The sequence below is a fragment of the Eulemur rufifrons genome, chromosome 4 (genome assembly GCF_041146395.1).
Source record: "Eulemur rufifrons isolate Redbay chromosome 4, OSU_ERuf_1, whole genome shotgun sequence".
NCBI lineage: Eukaryota > Metazoa > Chordata > Mammalia > Primates > Lemuridae > Eulemur > Eulemur rufifrons.
The window spans coordinates 56,795,541-56,821,911 of record NC_090986.1 but is presented as its reverse complement, the minus strand read 5'-3'; positions in this window follow the sequence as shown (position 1 = coordinate 56,821,911).

Here is a 26,371-nt window from a genome sequence, read left to right as displayed (position 1 = left end):
AAACAATATATATTTATTCTCTCACAACTATGGAAGCCAAAAGTGCAAAATCCAGGTGTCAGCAGGGCAGACGTCCTTCTGATGGCTTCAGGGGAGAATTCTCCTTTGCCTCTCTCAGTTTCTGGTGGCTCTAGAAGGTTTTTTCTTGGTGCTAGCTACATCCTTCCAATCTGCGTGTTTGTCTTCAAAAGGCCTAGTCTCTGCATGTCTGAGTTTCAAATCTCCCTTTGGCTTCCTCTTATAAGTACACATGCTATTGGTTTTAGATCCCATACTAAATCTAGGATGATCTCATCTCTAGAACTTAATTAGATCCGCAAAGATTCTTTTCAAAAACAACAACAACAAAAAAATCACATTCACAGGTTCAGAGTTGAAGACATGGACATATTTTTGGGGGGGGGCCACTGCAGAATCCATTATGCAATGCTAATCTTATAAAATAAACTATTGTCAGAGTAGTACATGTCGAGGAAAATGAGAGACATTATATTACATGGAGGAAAAGAGATAATTTTTACATGATTAAGTTTTAAAGCATATATACATTAAATGACTACACCTTGAATCACCATAGAAAATATAACTCAGGTATAGAAATGGACACATAATACAAAATTCAAAGCCTTGATGAAGAGTTAAAATTACAATCATAAAAATAAATTTTGAGCTACTACAAGAAAAGTCAATTCATTATTAAGTGAAAACTTTTAATAGATGGTAAGTATATAAAGACTACTGAGTGTAGCAAGCATCAGTTATCCTAAAAACAAATACACATTTGCTAATGGAAATTCCACTAAAAATTCTCTAAACTTTGTTTTTTGAAAATATGGATAAAAACTTCCTGCTGAAATTCTGTAGATTTTAAAAATGAAGCATTTTCTATTGCAGCTGATAACTACACAGATATAAAAATACTATATGGCTATAATATTTAACTATTATCAATATTTATGTGGTCAAAATCTATTGGATATGGTGCCTAAAACACACAATATTCTGATGTGCTTTATTGTGTGTATTTGAAAAGGTGCTTAGATTTCCATGTAGACTGATCAAAATAAATGTTAATGTAAGTTAAGGGTAAGACAAGAAGAGCCCACAGGCCAAGTTTGGCATGGCACCTACTTTTGTAAATAGAGTTTTCTTTGCACAGCCACACACTTTCATTTATGCATCGTCTATGGCTACTTTCCCTCCTGCTACAACAGCAGAATTGAGTAATGCAACAGAGAACATACAGTCGAAAAAGCCTAAAATATTCAGCATGTAACCCTTAAGAGAAAATGTTTTTCATCCCTTGCTATATATCTGCACTTTACAACTTTCCTAGATAATGGAAATATGCTATATCTGTGCTGTCCAAAAGGGTTGTTACTAACAACATGTGGCTATTGAGCATTTGAAATGTGGCTTCTGTTAGTGAAGTACTGAATTGTTATTTAACTTAATTTAATTTCAATTTAAATAACCACATGTAGCTAGTGGCTACCCTACCAGACAGTACAGCTATATATAGATAGTATTCCAGCTGTGATAACAAGTAATATAATTTTGGTTAAGAAACTTAAATAAAATGTGGCAGCATGTTTTCAAGGGTACAGGCTAAAAATATATTCATTGCACCAATCACAAGTAATTATTCCATGCTAGAAAGTTACAAATCAAATGAAAAGTCCTTGAATGCAATAATTAACACAGTGTTACAGTCCTTTAAGATGTCACAGAAATAATGCATTTCTAGGTATGTTATATGCACAATGTGTTTGATTACTCTATTATAGAATACATAAAATTACATTAAAGACATTTTTTGAACTGTTGAAAGAAATAGAGTTGTCCCTGTCATCTCAGTGAAAATATATGCTTTAATTTTTTGCAAACTTGGGGTTAAAATTTAGTAGTTTTTATTTTATTTTTGTACATAAAACTTGTCTAAACAGTTTGAACACTTCTTAGTAATTGCCTCCAAGTATATACATTTTGCTCATTCTTAGTGAAATGGTTTTGGGGAGCTCATTTGGCAAAGGATAATCTGACCCAATTTGCTTATGCAGATATGTTTTCAGAAGAGAAAGTAATATTCTGAAGTACATTCTTATAAATTGTGAAATTAAAGATTGAATTTTATGATGTTTTCTGATTTGCTACTTCATGAAAATGAAGTAACATTGTTTAATTCATCTCTCTCAATGAACTTTGACAGTGTGAAGGAAGAGCTTCAAGTGGATATTATTGAACTATAATAAAATATGATACTAAAAATTAAATATGATAATGCTGGTATATTAGAACTCTAAAAATACCTTGGGATATGTTACTATAAATATAAAAACCATTGAAAATAGATTATATCCATCTTTGGAAGCACTTACAATGGTAAACAGCTGTATTCAACTATAAAACTGAATATAATTAAATATTTTTTCATGTTCAATGATTCAAAGCTGATTTGTTGCATACTACAGACCAAAGTTTAAGAATAACATTGATGTCAAGAAGAAAAGGTGCCAGGTATCTGGAACAAAATAAAAGGAGGAATAAATTTGAAAAAAATATATACACTATCTTTAAATGTGTTTATTAATTTCAGATATGAAATGCAAAACTTGACATATTTATTATTTTGATTTGTTTATGATACAAACAAAATTATATATTTTATGTATGTGTATATATTACATATGTCAAATAATAATGTTCAATCAAGTAATTTAATTTTATTTCTGACATTTAATTTTTCTTACTTTTATTCTGATCCACTTATGTTTATTACATTGCCTTTGTAGGCATTTGAATTTCTGACTCCCACAATAGACAAAACAAAGGTGACTTCAGCATGTTTAGAGAACAGATTTATCCAACATGAATATATAAAAGCATAAACGATAGTGATTGGGAAATTTAAAGAATGAAGAGCTATGTAGGAATGAAAGTATTCTCATCTTGCGAAGGATGATGGACAAAAGGTAATATTTAGGATTACTAGAATAATAAATCAAAGTGCAGTAACATTATGTATATTTATAATGGCAATTAATTGAGAAACTGAAAATAGTGTTATCATTAAATTAGAAAAGATGATTTTACCTGTGAGATATTAAATGTGATAAATCCTAATCAATCAAAGCATAAAATCAATTGAGAGATGAAGAAAAAGTAGGAAAAATACATTACTTAGAAATATAGAGAAAAAATAACATAGAAACCTTTTTTAAAAAAGTTAAATCAATTCCCCCAGGAGATTGACATGGACTTTTGAGAAGTAGGTCAGGATTATTGCTGTTCATTATAGTCTGTCTCAGTAAAATTTGATTGTTTAATAGAATACAGCATAGTTTTGGGAAAAACTATATGTAATACGTTTAAAATTTTGAATAAAAAAATAACAAAGGACTTATCTTGAAATCTGATAAATTTGATAATGCTTCCTTTTCCTAAGACGAATCAAGAATGAAAGAACAAGAAGTGAATGCTGATTTTTCTCCCATAATAGCTTCTGGCCCTTATTTCTAATAATTATACATATATTTTGAAACATAGTAAGGCACCCTCTGAAACTTTTTTTTTGTTTTTGTTTTTGTTTGTTTGGTTGTTTTTTTTTCCCTTCAGACAGAGTCTCGCTCAGTCGCCCTGGATAGGGTGCAGTGACATCATCATAGCTCACTGCAACCTCAGACTCCTCCTGCTCAAGAGATCCTCCTGCTTCAACCTCCTAAGTAGCTGGGACGGACTACGGGCAGCATCATCACACCCGGCCATTTTTGTTTTTTTCTATTTTTGGTAGAGACAGGGTCTTGCTCTTGTTTGGGTTGTTCTTCAACTCCTGAGCTCAAGTGATCCTCCCGCCTTAGCCACCCAGAGTGCTAGGATTATAGGCGTGAGCCACCACGCCTATCCTAAAACATTGTTTTGTAATGATTCAATACTGACCTAATGAAACTAACATTTTAATTGAGGGTACAATTGAAAAGTAATGACATTAAAGTTTGATAAGCATTTCAGACAAAATACACCACAGTATGGACTTACCTAGCAATAGTGGCTTACCTGGCCGAGGCCAGATTGAGGAATATTTACTTGAAAAATCCATACTTTTACCAAGTGTTTTAGTAGAGGATTTGTGATCAAAGAGTCATTTCTATGACAGAACACTATATCTGGAAGATATTGGGTAATTCTAGACATTTCAAACCAGAAGTAACCTCCTGAAAGGTATTTGGCTACCAGTAACCCTTCTGACAGGCAGCTGGTATAGAATTGCTCTGCTTATTAGTGGCCTTTAAATGTTACCATTTGTAAATTTGTAGGGTCTTGAATTGTAAGGGTTTCTACTCTGGCAATTTTTAGAAAATGAAACACAAAATTCATACTCATTGCAAATCTATTTTTTAACACACAATTACAAAGAAGTTAGAAAAAATACAAAGAGCTGGGCACAGTGGCTTGGTCCTGTAATCCCAGCTACTTGAGAAGCTGAGGTAGAAAGATGGCTTGAGGCCAAGAGTTCAAGACCCAATTTTTAAAAATATGCAAAAAAAAATTAGCTGGACATGGTAGCATGTATCCGTAGTCCCAGCTACACTGGAGGACCCAAGAGTGAGACCCCCTTTAAAAAAAAAAAAAAAAAAAAAAAAGATACAGAGAAGTTTCTTTTTCCTGAACATTTGTAGACTTGATACCATATTGACCCCTAGATAAGTCTATGTTTACTACAAACAAGAATATTCTTCTGTGATACCACAATATAACGTTCAAAATCAGAAAATTAGGCCAGACATAGTGGGTCCCAGTAGTCCCAGGTACTTAGGAGGCTAAGGCTGAAGGGTCTCTTTGAGCCCAGGAGTTGGAGGCTGCATTGCTGTATGATTGCACCTGTGAATACCACTGCACTCCAGCCTGGGTAACACAGTGAAACCCTATCTCTAAAAATGAATGAATGAATGAATAAATAAATAAACAATCAGGAAATTAGCATTGATACATTACTTCCATCAAATCCTCAGAATGTATTAAAGTTTTGTCAATTGTCACACTAATGTTTTTTACAGGAAAAGAATCTAGTACAGAATCACACATAGTAATTATTTCTCCTGTCTCTATAATTTCCTTCAGGCTGGAGCAGTCTTCAGGATTTCTTTGTCTTAATAACCGACACTTTTGAAGATGAGAAACCAACTATCTTTTAGATTGCCCTTTGATTTGATTGAGATCCTCATATGCTTCCTAATGATTTGATTCAGGCTCTGCCTTTTGGATACAAATATCACAAAAATGACACTGTGTTCTTTATTGCACTGATCAGGTGACGTATCATATTAGTTTGTCCAATTATTGATGGTGTTCATCTCGATCATTTGATTAAGGATGTTTTCTAGGCTTTTCTACTATGTGGTTGGCATTTTCCCTATTGAAATTAATACGTATTCAGTGAGAGGTTACATTCACATTATATAAATATTCCACTCCTCCTTTTATTTTCAATTTATTTATTCATCTACTGATATCTAATAGGTTCCATGGTTTTCTATTTTATTCAATATTTTAGGATCTATTAATGTCATCATGCATTTAAATTATCTCCCCTGATTTGGTTAGTGGGAGAAGCTCTTTCAAGTTGGCTCCTATATTCTTTTGACATGCCCCCATAATTCTTTGACTACTTTATTTTCAAGGAGCTTTATTTCCATGAGCTAACACTAGAATTAAGCATTTATGGAAAAAAAAAAGCCTTGGTTTCTTTTAGAAAATTATGTAATCAAGAATTGCATTCTAGTTATGCTTATAATGAATGAAGTGTCACTAATAAGAAGCCCTCTCAGTGAATAAACCTGGGATAAACCTAGGGAATATACATACACAATTAAGTCTATTTTTCTGTCTATCACCTATTTATCTATCCAACTACTTGTTGAAAATCATGTCTTCATCCTGATACATTTAGTTCAACACCACAGAATCCATTCTAGTTTTCTTCCCTTTCTGTATTCTTAACTTCCTTTTCCATTCATAAGAAACTAGCTTTTACTATTTTTAACATATTTACTTATTTGATTAATTTCCTGTATCTAACTAATCCTCCATCTCAGCTTCCACTCCTCCCTTGCACAGGTTCCTTGCACTCTCTGCTTGAGCTCTGGGTTATGTTCTTGGAAGCTCCCCACCCCATCTGGATGTCCTCCTCATCTTTTAGATAATTAGATTTAAGGTGTTTTATAATATATAAATACCATTTTTGTGTCTCTTCAATTGTTACCATAGATGTCAATTGATTTAAAACCATTTGATCTTATAATATTTCAGTTAAAACTAACATACATAGAAACATTTTGTTGAATGAATATCATGCATGATTAATATAGACATCCTTGTCCATGTGTCACACTGTAGTGACACTATTTTAGGATTATATTCCCCACAGTAGTCAAATTCCACAACAAATTGTCATGCTAAGATAGTTTTTTCTCATTGGAAAGAGACATTGCATTGTAATATCAAAAACATATAAGTATTTCATAGTGTGGTTACTTGGTATTCAGGACACAAATATTTCTTAAATATTAATATTATGGATTGTCTGGTCTTCAAATAGATCTTTAAATTGTCCTCATGTATAGGCATGAATATGTGACACTTTTAATGTTTGTGTCTGTGTGATTAAAGTTAAAACAGGTACGAGAATTACCAAGACTCATTTCTTTTGAAGAAATAGGTTTTGTGAAACTGTAATTGCTTGTAGAAGTCCATTGATCAGAAAATGAGTGTAACATTTGGATTAATGTGCAGATTTTTGGTCAAGGTATCCTGGTTAAAAATTATAGTTTCACTCATACTGTTTGTGTGTTTTGGGAAAAGTTACTAGAGTAATTTGTGTTTCAATTTCCTGTCTATAAAATAATGATTAAAGAGTATCTACTTCACTGGGTTTTGATGAAGATTAAATGCATTACTAGGTATAAAATAGTCTGACATATAATATGCTCTGTATAAGTGTTAGCTATTATTACAATACAAAAATATACTTTTCTTATAGATATTAATAATGTGTGTTCTCAGTGAACATAAAATATAGTCTTTTATTACATTTCCACCTTTCATTGGAAATCTGTTTATGCTTAACAGTATTTAGAAACCAAATTGGTCATTCCCAACTAATTTACTTATATATGCTAGGACACGTGAATGTTATCTAATTTGATTTTTCTGCTCTATGTCACCTTTACTCTCTCTAATGAATCTCCCTCCAGCCAATTTGAATAAGGAAATTGTTAAGTGGAAAATATTTTAGTGATTTTAGGGAATGAAACATAGGACTGTGGCTATCTAGGGAGAACAGCTTGTATTTGCCAGCAAACTAGCCAGAGGGCACATTTAACAATTTTTTTCAATCCTTTTGCATTTGACAAGTAAAGAATACCCACTGTTTCATGTTTTTCCAAAAGAAATATTGGCCACTTTTACTTACTCTTTCACATAGCTCTCTAAACACCTGAGCAATAACTATTTTCTTCTTTTCCTGCCCTGCTTGAGCTACCCATCAAAACCCACTGTTTGTTCTCTTCTGCTTCAGAGGACAGATGTCCTTGGTTTGAGTAGACTAGAGCTGATTCCCAATATTGAAGACTATTTCACTATCTATCGCCTTCAAAGACAATTCAAAGTAACCTTTCATCCCTCTGCCTTATGGACTATCATTACTGAAACTTGCATTTTTAATGCTATAGCCCTGCTGACCGCCACATCTGAAACCGCAAGAATGACAGTGTATGCAAAACCATCCTACTGTGCTTTTGCTCACTGCCTTGAGAAATTGACGTCCAGTGTAGAAAGTCAAAGAATTCTGATGCTTCATTTTGAATGGGAGCTTTGTAGTTTTGGCATCAGAAAAGAAAAACCTAGGGAGAATTGTTAGTTTACAAAGTTGGATAATACTAATTGCTTCTAAACAAGTAGAAAATAGTATGTTGTAGAAATGCTATAAGCCAGCCATCATGGAGTTGCTCCTGGGTATGAGTAGGGTAGTAAAATCTTTGGTGTACTGAATTTGGTTGATCTCAGAAATTTAGATGTATGGGACTCAATGTACATTATTCAGGCTTTTATTTATAAGATAATTTCAAGAACCAATTAATTATAGCATATTTTAAAAACCCATGTAAAGGTCTAAACAGAAGAAAACATTATCAGAATGAAAGTCACATATTCTCTCATAAAGGCCTTTCAACAGCTCCTGACAAAGATTGACTCTCTTAGGGACAAAGATACTCATAACATCAACCAACAAATAAGAACTCATTCATTTCATCTATGGTTTGTAGAGTTAGGAACTAATTTTGGAAATTAGATGAATTTTCAAAATCAAGTACTGAACAAAGATAGACAATAGTACAGAAAGCCACCTTAAAAAAATATCATGAGTGCTTTCTATTGCAAAGGATGACGGACAGAGGTATTCAAAGGACAGATTAAAAGTTTCTACTTTGGGGAAAATTTTCAAGCCTTACGAATCTTTGAAATATCCTTCCCAAGAAACACAAATCCATACTCAGGTTAAGATTGTCCTTAATATAATGAAGAGTGGTATGAATGAAAACAAAACTAAACAATATAACATTATCAAGTACTAATAGTGCCATGTTTTGTGTTCATTCAATCAATAATTTTATCATGATTCTACCATCAGACACTATGTTAGGCACTTATGGAGCAGCAGTGAATTAAAAAAAAATTCTTGCATCTAAAGAAAGTACCCTACAGTATTACATTGGGCAAGATATCTAAACTCTGAAAGTCAGTATCCTAGCACACAAAATAAAAGTAACAGGAGTAGCTCATCTAGTGGTTGAAAATAAAATAGGTTATTTCCTTGTCCATAGTCAATGATCAATAAATGTTACCTATTATCCTGTCATCATCATTGTTGTCATCACCATCATCATCATCACCACCACCATCATCACAGGAACCCTATTTAAAAAAGAAATGAGCATAAATTTTAGAGCTGCTCTAGTTACTTAATATCCTTAGGAACAATCCTCTTCTGTAATCTGGAATATTTATGGAGAATAGTGACTATAGGAGTTCAATTACATGATACTTGAAAAATAGCCTAGAATAATATCTAGTACACTATTATTTTCAAAAAGTGATAGATTAAATTATTATATTTGCCCTCTATTATCACAGACAGTACAACAGATAATGGTTAAAAGTTTATAGAATGATTGAAAGGGATTTACATCTTTTTAGAAAATGGTTCTAAAGGACAATTGTTATTAACTTTTGCTACTATAGTGCATATGAAATCATTTCTAAAATGTTTTCTGAATGCTGCTTTAAAGAACTACACCATATACATATATTAAGGTTCTTATGTGGCGGAAATGCCTATGGGATTATTTAAGAAGATAAATGACATGTGAAGAAATTCTTCAAATCACAATATTTTTAGGTTGGTCTAGAATTTGAGGATATTGTCTGTTCTTTATTTGGCAAAAATTAGTTGTGTACTTTTAGAACTAAAACCCATCCATCCAATTGCACATTAGTTTATTCATTCAAGATATTTCATTTTTTATATGCTCTACACTATTCTAGTAGTAGGAATCAAACATAATTAAGTCATACTTTTGCCCTTAAAATAGAAATAGTACAGTTGGAGGGGCAAGTATGTTCATATATTTATATTGCTTCAATTATATGGCATCATTATTAATTTTTAACATTCTGCCACTCTATCTCTATCTCCTTGGACATGCCCATATCATCTGCTGCAAGAACCAGATAAATCATTCAAAATAGCTGCTTATATTTCTGATTTAGATTTTTTAAATTACTAAATCTTTGTGTTTTCAAAGCAAAAAAAAAAAAAGATTTTTGTCAAATATAAAGGCATTGCAATGTGATAAACCACTGTAGGTAATTTTATTTATGGACTATGGCTGGTGTTAACTTTCTAGACTTTGCAGAGAGATGATATTTGACTTGCTCCTTATTACAGCAGAGATAGATGATCCATATTGAAAAAAGATGTAATAAAACAGGATTGATAATGAGATATGAAATTCCCATAAAGTAAATCTATTTCACCTTACTTCTGTTCTTATTTCTTTAAATACTTTTTAATCTTTTTATTTTTAAAATATTTTATCTCTATTTTTATATCTTCTGCTATTAATTCTCACCTTTCTTAACTTCAGATAATATGTATATTGTATTCTTTTTATTTGGCAATTTAAGATTTTTTCATTTATTTCCCACTCAAAAAAATGAGTATATATCTCAGTTACAGTGCTTATCTCCTTCCTGTTTTTTCTCCATCTAACTTAGCTATCATAAAAAAGATGCAAAATTTGTAATAAATAAATATTATTGGTTGTCTTTAAGTTAGGGGTCAAAAAATCACTTGTCTCTGGGTAATTAATCAGCCCTTTTCACCTTTTATTGAGCTCCTGCCCTTTCTTACACCTGCCAGCCGTAAGCCTGGAGGTGTCTGGGCTAATGCTAGTCAGATAGGCTTTCATTTTTAATTCCACAATCTGTTGTTTCTTCCCACAAAACTATCCATTAAACGCATGTCCACAATCTTTCTCTACCTTCAAGGGAAATGTTGACTTCTCTTCTTGCTTTATGTTTCTTCTCTTCTGTCTTTGCTTATATGAGTTTATACTTATACTTTTATTTTAATTATAACTGAACTTGGTTTTGAGGAGGGAATGGAGAAATGTATGTGCTTATTTCTGATTCTTGAATTTTATCTTTGTCTTTCTACAATCGTTAGTGATGCAATCAAATGATATATTTGAGTAACCCCAAAGAAGCATTCAGAAGAAAATTATTATTTAAAAGGGTTTTTGTTATTCAAATTTTCTATTTTACTTAAATAATATGAATGAGAAATTTATAGAACCTTACTTGAGAGAAGACTTATTTGTTGTCAGGGACTATGGGGATGTTCTAACATAGCAATGAGTTTTATCACTATAGAGATATTATTTACCCTTTAGTTTCTTCAACTCACTCAAAAATGGCTTATATTTTCTCTTAAATATTATATATAATATGCTCATATCTGTATAAATCTATATGTATATTACTTATCTTTATATGTACACGTATATCTTCTTGTATCTTTTATGATTCTGTAACAGAAAGTGAATATTCTAACAGAAAATAAAACTATGAAATTTCCCATGTCAAGTGTATGCTTCTTTATATTTATAGAAAACATCTTCTTTTTCTCTAATGCTTTGTACTAGAAATGTCAGCTTATATAAAAGTAACTACAAGCAACCTAACAAATATGTCTCTGTTTACACACCTATATCCTGCATAGGTGGTTTCAATCAGAGAATACATGGCACAAAAAGAGATGGATGCTGTATAATGAGATGGAAATGTACCAGGTAGAAGATAGCCAGATTAAATCACTATAGTCTTATGTAGTTTATATTATGCAATGAGAATTACTAATGATTTTAACAGCATTAAGATTATAAGCCTCATTTAAAATGTAACATTTTTGAATATAATATTCTTTTGAAAATACTATGACATTTGTAAAATATATGCATGGGGCAAAAACAGCAGACAGGGCACTTTTGTGGGAAAAATATTACTTTGTTATTCCTAGTGTAGGAAATAAAGGAGAAGTGTTTCAATCATTCAACTTCTAAAAGGTGAGACTGAGGTCATCAGAGAAAGTAAAACATCAGTGTCACAGAAAGCAAAATATACCCCTTAATAAACTACTTCTCAAAAGGAACATGGCTTATTTAGCATTTAGAAGTATTAAATACAAACACTTCCATCTGTGTATGTTTCCAACTATATCACAAAATATATGTGTTTCTCCCTGTGTCTGTTCTGCAGTTCCCATTCTTTTAGCCAATTTGTTGCATGTCCTTAAGCAGCCTAGAGTTGGTTGTTAAATTCCTGGGAGCATGCTGTGCTTGATAGATCTTAGAATTCTGAACCTCATTCTTAATATGGCTGAAACCATTCCCTGACTGATCTGGTTCCTTGTATATCTCATTATGTCCCCTGCTAATTTGAAATTGGATATAGATGAGTGTAAAAGAGATGAGTAGGTATTGATGTTATAGTTATTTGCTGTAATGCAGTGCACATTTTCCTAGCAGTCATCTTTTTTTTTCCATACAGCAACACATTTCCAAACTTTTCAAAATTGGATGGTTCTTATCACAAAGGAGAATGCTTGATAGATAGTAAATAATTGGTTTCAGTCAACAGCTTGTATTACTTTTCATGGCAGTTAAATTTATGGTATTTAATGTAACAGCACATCAAAGGTGTGCTTATATCTAAATGGTAGTTAAAAAGACAGCTGCAGTATTAACCGTTTGTACTAATGGTTTTGTACTAGTATACAACCACAAGTTGTATGCAAGTGGCATTTTGTAAAAACTCAGGACAAGTTTCTGGGAAAAAAATATGTATACAGAAATCAACCTCGATAAGAAGGCTTTGTACCATTTTACCTACCTTTCATCATTTATTTTCTCTCATTTTTGATATAACAATACATGCTATATAAACTGGAATTGTTTAAAACAAATGAGGCTTTTCAGACTCCCCCTCACCATGAATCCCATTAGCTCTGAAGTTTCTAGGGCCTATGTGGTGCATCGAGTAGTGTTGAAAATGAGTCATAATGGATCCAAAAATTATCATGTGAGAGATCATTTACATTTCAGCTATTCAGAATAATTTTTATTCATGCAGCACAATTGTTAACACATTCTAGGCAATGTGCCAGGGTTAAGGTTTCAGATATAAAAGACACAGGTTCTGTCCCTGATATGTGGAATATGTTGTGTGGATTCTGAGTTTCTAATCTTCTTAGATGTATATAATCCATATGCTTCATTTGGCTAACTTCTTTTGAGAAAAGTGGGACATTTATTTAATCAAGACAATTTTACAGTTCTTTACAGGGTACCTACCTCTGAATCACACTAAAGCCACCATAGAGCTGGGCTTCACTTTTTAAAATATAAGATAGCGTTGATTTTGTTTAAAAAAAGAAACATTTTTATGTAGTTTAAAAAATTCACAGTATAGAATATAAACTTTGATCACATATGACTCAATGCGTTACTCAAAAATATTACTTTCTTAACCATTTACTGTTTTCTCTGCAGTTTTGTTCTACAGAAATGTAAACATACTCCTTCTGTAATATATAAATTCTACATAGAGTGTCTTTTCTCAATAAAGTGTTAAACTGTTGCTTGCGATGGTTACAGAGGTATTAGTAGAGGTTATGTTTGGGTTACATCAAGTACATTCTAATAGGTTTCACCTAAATGCACATGCTGGAAATACCAGCTTTACCTAGTGTTATGGTTTGGATATGGTTTGTTTGGCCCCACCAATTCTCATGTTGAAATTTTATCCCCACTGTTGAAGATGGAACCTTGTGGGAGGTATTTGAGTCATGGTGCTGGATCCCTCATGAATGGCTTGGTACCATTCTCAAGGGATTGAGTAAGTTCTCACTCTAAGTTCCCATGAGAAATGGTTGTTGAAAAGACCCTGGTGCTACCTCTTCTCTTCCTCTTACTTCCTTTATTCCTATGTGATCTGAACACATCACTGCCCCTTCATCTTCAGCCATGATTGGAACCAACTTGAAGCCCTCACAAGAAGCAGATTCTGGTGCCATGTTTCCTGTACACTATTCTTTTATAGTAACACAAATAGACTAAGGCAACTAGTTTACTAGATAAAAAGTGAGAGACATTGTCCACCAATATTTCTAAATATTTTATTACTGCTTATTCCTAGATATTATAAAAATCTGAATCAAAAGTTTCATTTATGGCTGCTTTATATTTTTTCATTTGAAGTATTTATCTTAGAACCCAGTAATTCTTTTTTGTCAAAGATAAAACACAATTTTTGTTATTTTCATCTTGTCTTTTTTTAGATGCTTAAAGTTACCTAGATTTTAGTTATTATTTAAAGTATTCAAAATATACCAATACCATATCTGTGATGATATACAAAAATTTCTCAAATTTCTTAAACTTTTCTAGCTGTCATTGATGTCTTACAGCATGGTGTTACAGGACACCACTTTTTTTTTTAGCAAAAATATGGGGAAGGATGCTACAGTATGCCATTTAATGTCATACTTGGTAGAATATAATGCAAAACAACACAGATCTTTAAGCTGGAAGTCAGGAATTATGGGTTGCATTTTCAACACTTCCACAATCTTTTCTCTCAACAAAATTTTTTCCAAATTATGGGGTCTGCAACTTGTTGTTTTATTTGACAAATAATTAGATATGGCCTTATATCTAAGCATTCTGTATAATTGTGATCATAAAAAAGACAAACATATAAATGCAAAAGATCTGAAAATTGATTGAAGTCCTTCTATTGTTAGTGGGTAGAATTTGCTACTCTTTTCACAAAATAACTTTTCTTTCAGTGATTACAATTTGATTTGTCTGAGAACGTCATTGAAATGATTTTAATGCCTAGAATTAGAGAAACTTCAGTCTTAAATTCTAGCAATAAATCTATTTTACTATGTAAATGGATAACATGCCATTCCTTATTTCACCTGTGAGGCCAGGAAGATAATATTGATGTTGGAGATAATATTGATGTCAATGATGCATATCTTCGAAAAAAGGAATGCCTAAAACTTTAATTGGTGAATTTCAGAAAGCAGCAGGACAACTTACACAGTAAAATTAAATAATATGAGAAATGGCAAAATATGTCACTAAGGTGAAAGTAAATGACATTTAAAATAATTAAACTTATATAAACTATACATAACTATTTGGGATTATGGGATATACACATATATAATTGGCATGATTCAATCAAGCTAATTAACATATCCATCACCTCACTTACTTGTTATTTTTTTATAATAAGACATTTTAAATCCATTCTTTTACTTACTTTGAAATATACAATATATTATTATTGACTATAGTCACTCTGCTCTGCAATAGATCACAAAAGCAATTCCTTCTATCTCTCTGAAACTTTGTACCCTTTGATAAACAACTCCTCATTCTCTCTATTCCATTTCCCCAGATTCTGGTAAACCATCATTCGACCCTCTACTTCTATAAATTGAACTTTATTATATTCCACACATAATTGAGACCATAAGATATGTCTTTTTGTGACTGGCTTATTATTTCACTTAGCATAATGTCCTCCAGATTCATCCACATTGTTGTAAATGACAGAACTTCCCCCTTCTTAAGATTGAATAGTATTCCATTGTGTATAGGTACCACATCTTTTCTATTCATACGATAATGGACACTTAGGTTGATTACATATCTTGATAATTTTCAATAATATTACAATGAACATGGGAGTGCAGCTATTCCTTCAAAATATTTATTTCAGCTCCTTTAGACAGATACCCAGAGGTGAGATTATTGGCTTATATAATAGTTATATTTTTAGTTTTTTGAGAAACCTACATACCATTTTCCATAATGCCTGTGGTAATTTACATTCCCACCAAAATGTATAAGAGTTGCCTTTCCTCTGTATCCTCTCTGGCACTAATATTTCATTTTTTTGATAAAAGGCATTTTAAAAGGTATGAGGTGATAGCTCATTATTGTTTTAATTTACATTTAATTAATGATTAATGATGTTTACCATTTTTTATGTACCAATTAGCCATTTGTATGTCTTTTTTGAGAAATGTCTGTTTGGGTCCCTTGTCCATTTTTTAATCAGGCTATTGTTTTCTTGTTATTGAGTTGAGTTCCTCATAGATTTTGGATATTAACCTCTTATTGAATGACAGTTTGCAAATATGTTTTCCCATTCTAAACATTCATCAAAGTATTGTTAGAAATGATAAATGAATTAAGTAATTTTGCAGGATACAAAATCAACATATAAAAATCAATAGCATTTCTATGTAGTAATAACAAACTTATGAAAAGAAAATTAAGAAAACAATTCCATTTATAACAGCAACAAAATAAATAAATACTTAGGTGTAAATTTAGCCAAGGAGATAAAAGATCTGTATACTAAAAACTATAAAAAATTAGTAAAAAATTTGTAGATGAACAAATAAATGGAAAGATAGCCCATTTTCGTGGATTGGAAGAATTATTATAATACTGTGAAAATGCCCATATTATTCAAAGCAATCTGCAGATTCGATGCAATCCCCATCAAAATTCCCAAATTTTCACTGAAATTGAAGAAATAATCCTTAAACTTGCATGGAAGTACAAAATATCTCAAATAGCCAAAAAAATCTTGAGTAACAAGAGCAAAGCTGGAAGCATCACACTCCCTGATTTCAAAACATTTTATTATGTTAAGTGATTGCAATCAAAACAGCACAGAACTGGTATAAAGCAAGCACATCAACCAAAAAACAGGATAGAAAACATAAAAAAAAAAAATCTACACATTTAAGGTCAACTGATTTTTGATAAAGTTTCCAAGAACAACTAGGAAAGAACAGTGTCTTCTATAAATGGTATTGAGAAATCTAGAAACCACATACAGAAACATGAATCAGAGACTCTTATATCATATACAAAAATCAACTCAGCTTGGATTAAAGACTTAAATATAAGACCCCAAACCATAAAACTAATAAAACAAAACAAAACAGAGAAAAAGCTCCATATCATTTGTGTGGGCAATGATTTTTTGAACATGATCTAAAAAAGCACTCACATATAAAAAAAGCAAAAATAGAAAAACGGGATGGCATTAAACTAAAAAGTTTCTGCACAGCAAAGAAAATAATTAACAAAGTGAAGAGAAAACCCACAGAATATTATTTTAAATATAAAAATACCAATATACTTGTCATGGTTTAAATGTTTTTGTCCCTTCCAAAATTCATGTGTTGGAAACAATCTCTAATGCAACAGTTTTGGGAGGTGGGGCCTAATGGGAGGTGTAAATGACAAAGTTGTTAAATGGGATGAGAGGAAGGAATTAGGAACCATGTGTTTTTTTTGCATAACTAACTTACTGAATTTATCATAGATGCACATGGTTACATGTAAAATGTGTATAAGTATTTTTATATACGCGGGGAACATACGTACAGTTATTATTGTGCCCTGTCAGGTGAAAGCATCTAGCTGCAATGACAATCTTTACAATATAGTTAACAGTGAGCATACCTAGTGCTTAGATCTTCCTTTCTGAAAGCATCTAATAAAAAAGAAATAGGGCTCTGTGAAGAAATAGTTTATTCTAAGATTTAGGCAGGAAATACATAAAACAAGCTTGGAGTATCTTGTAATGGCATAAAATAAGTACTTAAAATATCTATCTATCTATCTACCTATGTTAAAGAAAAACAAGAGCCAACTGACAGGGCTTCCCATGGCCAAAGCTGAAACCTTCTCAACAAGATAAATAAATTGGTATTATTTTATAACCAAAAATATAAATATCCATGAGTCCATACTGATATAATTAAATTACTAAATACAAATAGATATAAAAGAAAAATCTTCCATAGAGAATATTTCAAATAATTTCGATAATTCTACTCTTAAGGACAGGGTGCATAGCTATCTACTTCTGAACTGTGACTGTGCCTGGTGACTTCATACTGTGCTGTGTCAGAGAACAGCATGAAGTGGGGTAGGGATGGGGTGATGAGAGTAACAGTACAATTGAGAAACCTGACAAAGAAACACCACCTCAACCAGACGATCAAGGTCAACATAACGGCAGAAAATCATTTTGATAGCATGTACTGTCGATATGATGTCATGAAACTTGCATGTTACCTTTGGAGTCTTCCTCCAAAAAACCCATAAACCCAGTCAAATAATGAGAAATTCATTAGACAGACTCCAATATAATGGCATGCTATGAAATACCTGACCAGTATTCCTCAAAATTTGCAAAGTATTCTAAAACAAGGGAAGTATAAGAAATTGTCAATCAAAAGAACCTATGGAGACATTACAGGTAATTGTGATCCTATATTATGGGTGTGATAGTGAAACCAAAAAATGGCATTAAGTAGAAACTGACAAAATCTGAACATGTGAATTTTAGTTACCATTACAACTATTACTGATAATATCAATAATAATGTATTAATATTGGTTAATTATGACACATATACTAATTTAAGATGTTAATAGGGGAAACTGGCTATGTGATATATGGAAATTCTCTGTACTATCTTCAATTTTTATGTAATTCTTAAACTGTTTCGGAAAATAAACCTATTTAAAAACCTCAAAAATACATGGTTATCTTTACCTTTCACCCAGAAAATGACATTATAATGCCTGGAAAAGCATTGGATGGTAATATTATAAATTATCATATTTCATTCTTGTTCTGTAATGAATTCATTAAGGATCCTAAGCAATAATTTTTCCTTTTTTTTTTCTCAAAATGCGTGCCTCCACAGGCTGATAGGATAATGAATAAAGAATGGAGAAGATGTTTTGAACAGCTAGAAATCTAAATGCCAAGATTCATTGTGATTCAAAATAAAATACCAAAAAATTTAAGAAAGTCTTGGAACAAATATTGAAAGCTTAAAAATATAATACTATTTTATAATAATTTATATTTATTTTCTAAATTGACCATTTTAAGTTTTTACTCTATAGTTCTAGATGTATCATAAAATGTAATGTTTCTGAACAAATAGGGTTATTATATTTATGTTCTTACAACAATGGACCCTGCTGTAAGCAACAGAGAAAATAGACTTCGTTTAGATTTATGATATCTACGATGTACTTAATCAATGATATTTACAGCTTAGAACCAAAGTAACTTAGAACAGTATCAGCCTTGAGTAGATGCATATTCAAAGAGGAAGACATGCCAGGATCTAGTCCAGTTCATTACTTTTAGGAAACATTTAATGATTATTTAACATTTCAAGCTTTGTAGCCTTTTAGTCCACATGGATGAGCTTTAAACAGCCTCAAAATAATCATTTTATCTCCTTTTTTTAAAAAATAGGAAAATAATCCTCCAGAATATAGTATGAAAAATTTCCTTTATAAAAACATGATCAATTATATAGTTAATGTATATTATATTGTGGCATTTATAACTTTCCTTATCTTCCAAGAAAACTCTACTTTGTCAACTGAATAATATAAACTAATGAAAAAAATCATGCATTTAAAAATGTTTATGAAGTAAGTCTTGAAAGAATGTTGCCTTTAATAAGTGTCAGGTAATGGAAATATTAAGTAGAAATTGAATCTGGAGATCATTATAAGACCATCAGTATATACAATGCACTATTACCAGTTCCCCTGTGTTCAAGCTTCAGACTATGTATTTGTTGGTGTGGCTGCTGCTGCTGTTCTTTTTCTCCTCCTCCTCCTCCTTCTCCTCCTCCCCCATCTCCTCCTTCTGCATCTGCTTCTTCTACTTCAGATTTATAACTCTAATTTTAAATTTGAAACTGTGGAGATCCTTCACTTAAAGTTTTAAAGTACATTTATTAATCATAGACTAATCTATACACATAAGTATAATACTCTATAAGTCTGTTTTCTCAATATTTAAAATGTTTCTATGACTTTCAGTACTTATGGAGGTTATATTAGAGGATTGGGATTTTAAAATATAAGCTATTCATTACAAAATAATTCCAGGATTATTCTCAATTAAATCAGCAATTATCCACTTGTCTAACTGTAACTAAAAAATAATAAGCAAAGGATAACTATCAATTTGGAAATACATGACATATAAATCATGACACTTGCATACAAAATGAAGAAGAATTAAATATTAATATAACCGCCAAATTAAATATCACAAAGGTGAGTGCTCTGAATTACATACATTGACTTCCAAGCTGCCCCTTATATAAGCGAGGTTTTACTTCAGTGTTTACCAAGAAATAGAGTTTGCCTTTTTATACCGTTGAGATAGTGCCTGGCATTGCTCAAAAACTAATGTTTAAAGATTAAACAATGATTTAAATAACTAATACTTTTTAGCAAACTGAGCAAAAAGAAGTTGTTTCAGGGTACTTTCTGGTCTAGAAGACAGTGCATAAACCCACAAGATGGAGATGATAGAGAAGATAGGGAAACAGACCACTGCCATCACCTTGGAAAAAGTATGTTGCCCAGGACAGAACCAAACATAATGATTTACATAAATTTAAGTTTAGTGATGAGTCACATATATCTGTGTATAGGATATATTAAGATACTGGAAAGACTAGTACATTTACTTTATATATATATTTATGTGTATAAAGGACATGTTAACATAATGATTTTACAATTCCCAGTCCAAAACTGCATTTACTTTTACACTATCCTAATAATATAACCTATATGCACATATATATGAAAAGGATATATTAGTTAAAAATTGTTCAAGCAGCAGCAGGGGCCTCATTCAGTAACTCAATTTTAATCTATGGGATCATATAACTTTTATATTAGAAGCTATGTTAGAGATATATATTGGCTCCCAATGTTACAATGCTTTGTTATGTAGCATTTTTCAAAGGAGGAAAAGTGACTTAAAATAATGACTTAGAGCAGAAAACTGTCCAAAATAATATCTATTCAATCTTACACTTGTGTTTTGGAATTTGTCAATAATTTCCTACTTTTAACCTCAAACATAAACCCCTAAAATATAAATAGGAGGCTAAAATGCCTAAGTTCTTCTATACCAAAATAATATCTTTATAATTTACTCATTTTCTTCTATTTTACATATTTAATTTATAAATGTGTGCTAAAATGTTTCTACAAAATGTATATGACATTGCACATTTGCTTTTTATTCTAGTTTGTACAACATAGGATGCTCTATTTCATCACCTCTTTTGCAAAAGTATGCTAGAATTCTATTGTTTTTTAGGCCTTCAAATGTACTTAAAATGTTACCAAAAAAAAAAAAAAACAAGGAAGTTTTCCCTGGATAAGAAGCAATAATAGAGAAAGATGACAGAAGCATAGCATACAGACTAGTATATTAGTCAATATGGCTGGTGTGTTTTTATGTGAAGTGTCTTTTGAGGTAATAAAGTTCTGGCTTGTAAACTTGCAAAGTCATGGCAACAGAAGACTTTTTATTTCTCTTATCCATGGGGAATTCAATTAGCCATTTTAACTGACTTCTTTTTGATGAAAATAAAATACCCTAAAGTTTTCCTATAATGAATTCTTGGAAATATTTTTCATAAAGTGACTAATAAAGGATATTTATAAAGTAGAATTTGCAAATATGCATCTAGGTTTGTCTTCGCTCTATTTTTCTCTGCATAAAATATATTTCTTAAGAAAGGTCTTTGTTAAAGTAAGCATATTAAAAATGGTAAGTTGATTAGTGGGTGAAGAAGCTGGCTCTCAGAATTCTAAATATAATAGAACTCCACTCCATGTTTCACTCTTATAAAAATTATAATAATTGGCAAGTTTCCTTCCCATCACAGAACAGTAAAAAATTCCACTTGGGTTTTCCCAGGCTTTTTTTTTTTTTCTTTTTTAAGTGAGAAATCCTCTCTTAGGATTTCTATCTCAATTTCTCCTCTTACAATCTGACAAGCCTGAATTGATAGTTGAATAACTCAATTAAAACTTTTTTTTGCAGTTTCTCTGCCATTGCTTGAATATTATATAAATGATTCCTATTAAATGTATGAACAAAGTGAAATGACTTTGCAGGAGTTGAACCTTTGATAGCTAGGGATTAACTTTTCTATGTTTGCACATGAAGGTCCCTTTTCATTCTTTATAAGTGGGTTCTAATGATATAGAAACTCCATTTATCATGGTACATTAATTAGATGTGCTGTACTCCCTAAGATAAAATGCATAATAAAAATGTAACGTCACATGAAGCAACCTTTCCTCTTAAGAATGTCAGGACCAGGTTATTCAAACTCAAAGTGCACATTTTTATCTCTTTTCTCAACTTTAATAAGCTATTGTTACCTTTTACACAGAGCAATACTTCTTTTCTATTCACCAGGTTTATTCTACACATTAATTTTTCAGATTCCTCAAATACTAGTCAGTTCATTAAGTGACACATAAATGTGCTGAGGCCTTGAAATTTTTCACCTTTTTTCTTTTTCTGTCCATCCTGTGTAAAGAAAAGGTACATAAGTTGACCCCTTTGAAAGGCCTGTACCCCTCCCATTTTTTTGATTTCCTTGATCATAGCAAGTTAATTCTATCTTTTCCTTGGGTAGTTCTTCTGGATTCAGAGTCACTTTGTCTTTCCTCTAATATTCTCTCATCCAGATTGCAGAGCTACAAGAATAGATACAATGCTTTCAGGCATTCTGTATACATTCAGCTTTGTCCATTTAATTGTATGTATTAGGGAAAGAAACCTTCTGGATTAGGACTCAAGATAACTAAGTTTTAAGTGTAATTTTGCCACAAACGTACTGTTGTGCCTACATTTATATTAAATATATTCTGATCTATAAAATGAGCATGTTAGATTAGAGAATCACAAAATTTCTAATAAGCTTTGACAATTTATTATATTACTACAAAAATAGAGTTATATCTTACAAGAAAGACCATTTATTCAGGCTTAACAATTTGGAAGACTTTCATTCTCTGGTCCAATATGTAAAGAACTTGAAATCATCTCTCCCATCCTCAAACAGGAAAAAAGGTGAAAAAAAATGATAATCATTAATTCTTCTTAGATTCATCAGAGGGTTGATATTATAGGGCAAACTGCTGTCCCAAAAGTGAAGAGACAGTCAGGTGGCTATAGAGAATCACAGCTTGCTGGGAGCAGTCACTCGGGGACAGAAGCTGGAGCCAGTATTAATAAGAACACTTTAAACTGTAACTGATGAATTACCTGAGGCACAGTGTAGACCAGCTTGAGTGTTAGAAATGCTGAAAGACCCAATTTTAAGAGTTTACCCACACTTTCTTAAGTTTATCTCCAGGAGCTGTACCAGTTTCTCACTGTGAAAATCAAAGAAAAACCCTTTCATGCTTTGGGCAGGGAAAGGGAAAAAGTAACCATTTTGAAATATGCCCATAGGTATCTCTTCTCCTTAGGGAGACCTGCCCTCAAGGGAAGCTGTTTTACCTGAGCCTAACTGACTGGAGTTTTACCAAAGGATAAACCACGTGAGAGAAGAGAAATACCCAACTCCAGCTCCCCCCAGCCTTTGACATGGAAGAAGGAAAATACACAACTCAGGCTCACTAAAAGACTAAGACCTACTCATAGGACAAGAGAACATTTTCTCTCTCCCTACTTCACACCGCATCAATAGGGCTTTTGTATAACACTAGGAGACAACAGCTAAAAGAACTATAACCTTCATGCCCTACTTAAGTAGTCTCTAGAAATATCCAGACATAAGAAAGGAGACAAAAATAAGAAAACTACAGAAAATTTTAGCTTCCGACACTACAACTACAGCAAACGGTAAACACAGCCTAACTCCTGGCCAGATAAACATAAACTTCTCATTAAATCTACCTACATCCAGTTCTTTTTATTCAATATAACATGTTCATCTTTCAACAAAAATTATAATGCAAACTAAAAGATGAAAAAGCAGTCTGAAGAGACCAATCAAACCTCAGAACTAGACTGAGATATGGCAGAGATTTTTGAAATTATATCAGAAATTTAAAGTAGCTATGATTGATATGCAAAGGGCTCTGATGCAAAGAGTGGATAACATACAAGAACAGATGGATAATGTTAGCAAAGAGAAACATGGTAACCAAAATAAAGAATGTCTTTAATTTGCTCATAAGTAGACTGGATATGGCCAAGGAAAAAATCAATAAGCCTGAAGATGTAACAATAAAAACTTCAAAAACTGAAAATAAAAGAGAAAAAAAACAATCAAAAATGGAATAGAATACCTAAGAGTTGTGGTACAATTGCAAAGTGTGTATAATAGATGTATGGGAATACCAGAAGGAAAAGAGAGAAAAAAACAGAGAAAATGTTTGAAGTAGTAATAATTAATACGTGATAGTAATGATAGATAAGTAACCTAAAATCAATAATCTAAGTTTCCACATTATGAATCAAGAAGAGTAAATTAAATCCAAACTAAGCAGAAGAAATTAAATAGTAAAAACAGGGCAGAAATCAATGAAATTGAAAAAATTAACAGCACCAAAAGTTAGTTCTTTAAAAAAAATTAATAAACTTGATCAACCCCTAACCAAGTAAACTAAAAAACAAAAGAAAGAAGATGCAATTTTTTAGTACCAAACTTGAAAGCGAGGGCATGGCCTTCAAGAAACAAGAAAATATTATAAACAGCTCTGTGACCACAAATTCAATGACTTAGATAAAATGTTCCTGTCAGGTTGGCAGTCTGTTCTCAGTTCTTGGTGTGTTCTTGGCCACAGAATGACCAGATACACTGATAGCAGAGCCAACACAAAACTAAGTTTATTGAGGAAGAGAAAGATAGGTTTATAGAGCAAGATACATTCGTCACAGGCGAATGTCTTAACAAGAGGCCCTGGTTATGATGTGGGTTCCTGCTTTATATTGTCTGGATTGGGCCCTCCTCATGATTGTGGTTCAAACATTTCCATTGAACCACTTCAATGGGCAGTTAATGACATGCTAATCAGCCTTATATTACTCTAGATCATTTTCCAGACCCTATTGTGCCTGGACTATCTGGCCCAAGGGCTGAGAAATTCTTTGCATTCTTTTGCAGATTGGCAGAATGTTCCTCCTCTTCCTAAGTGTGGCAATTGCAAGGTTGGGCACCCAATTTTTTGTCCCTAGGATAGCCCCCACTATCTACATAACATATCAACCCCTTAAAACACATAATCTACCAAAACTCACACAAGGACAAATAAGTAATTGGAATAGATCTATATCTATTTTAAAAAATTGAACCATTAATTAACAACCTTCTAAATCAGAAAGAACTAGGACCAAGTCATTTACCTAGTGAATTCTATTGAGCATTAAAGTATAAATGATAACAATTTAATAAAATCAGTTCTAGAAAATAGAAGCAGAGGGAACACTTGCTAATTCATTTTATGAGGCCAGATTATGGTAACAGTAAAACTAGACATTACAAGAAAGGAAAACTATGGGCCAATACCTCATAAATATGAATCCAAAAAAACCTCCATAAAATATTAGCAACATTCCACAATTAATTAATACAATTCATCAGATCTTCAGGCTAAAAATAAATATAATATGATCATATCAATAGATACAGAACACATATTTTACAGGATCCAATACTTCATGATAAACAATCTCAGTGAAGGAGCTAGGGAAATTTCACCCCAAAATATGACTCCTTGGTATAAATAGTATTCTGAATTAAAGAGATCAACAGGCCCTTGGAAGGGGCTTTTCCTCCATCTGCATACCCATAAAAAAGTGAGCAAAGGACATGAACAGAAGCTTTTCAAAAGAAGATAGACTAATGGCCAATAAATACATGAAAAAATGCTCAATTTCTCTAATCATCAGGGAAATGAAAATCAAAATCATGATGAGATATCACCTAACTCCAGTGAGAATGGCTCCTATCAAAAAGTCCCAAATCAACAGACGCTTGTGTGGATGCAGAGAGAACGGAACACTTATTTACTGTTCCTGAGAGGATAAACTAGTACAACCTCTATGGAAAGTAGTACTGGAGATACCTCAAAGAACTAAAAGTAGAAGTACCATTTGATCCAGCAATCCCACCACCAGGTATTTCCTCAATAGAACAACAACAACAACAAAAAGACATTCTATAAAAAAGATACCTAACTCTAATGTTTATAGCAGCACAATTCACAATTGCAAAGATGTGGAAACAACCCAAGTACTCATCAATCACTAGTGGATTAATAAAATGTGGTATATGTATATCATAGAGTACTACTCAGCCATAAATAATGCTGATCTAGTATCTTTTGTAACAACTTGGATGGAACTTGGGAACGTTCTTCTAAGCGAAGTATTGTAAGAATGGAAAGACAAACACTGCATGTACTCAATACTAACTTGAAACTAATTGACACTTATGTGCACATATGGAAGTAAAACTCAATGGAAATAAAGTAGGTGGGGGGGAGGGGATGGGTAAATTCACACCTAATAGGTATAACGCACACTATCTGGGTGAAGAGCACACTTATAACTTTGATTCGAACTGTACAAAAGCAAATTATGTAACCAAAACAAGTGTATGCTTGTAAGATTCTGAAATTAAAAAAATAGATTGACTTAAAAGATCTATTGAATGTCTAGCATAGTCATATATTTAATTGGTCATTGTAATTAATAAGTGATATTATAATTAATAAATAACAGGCAGTGCATTGAATTGAAAAAGTGGCTTCATTCATTATCAAAGCTATTCTTTTGG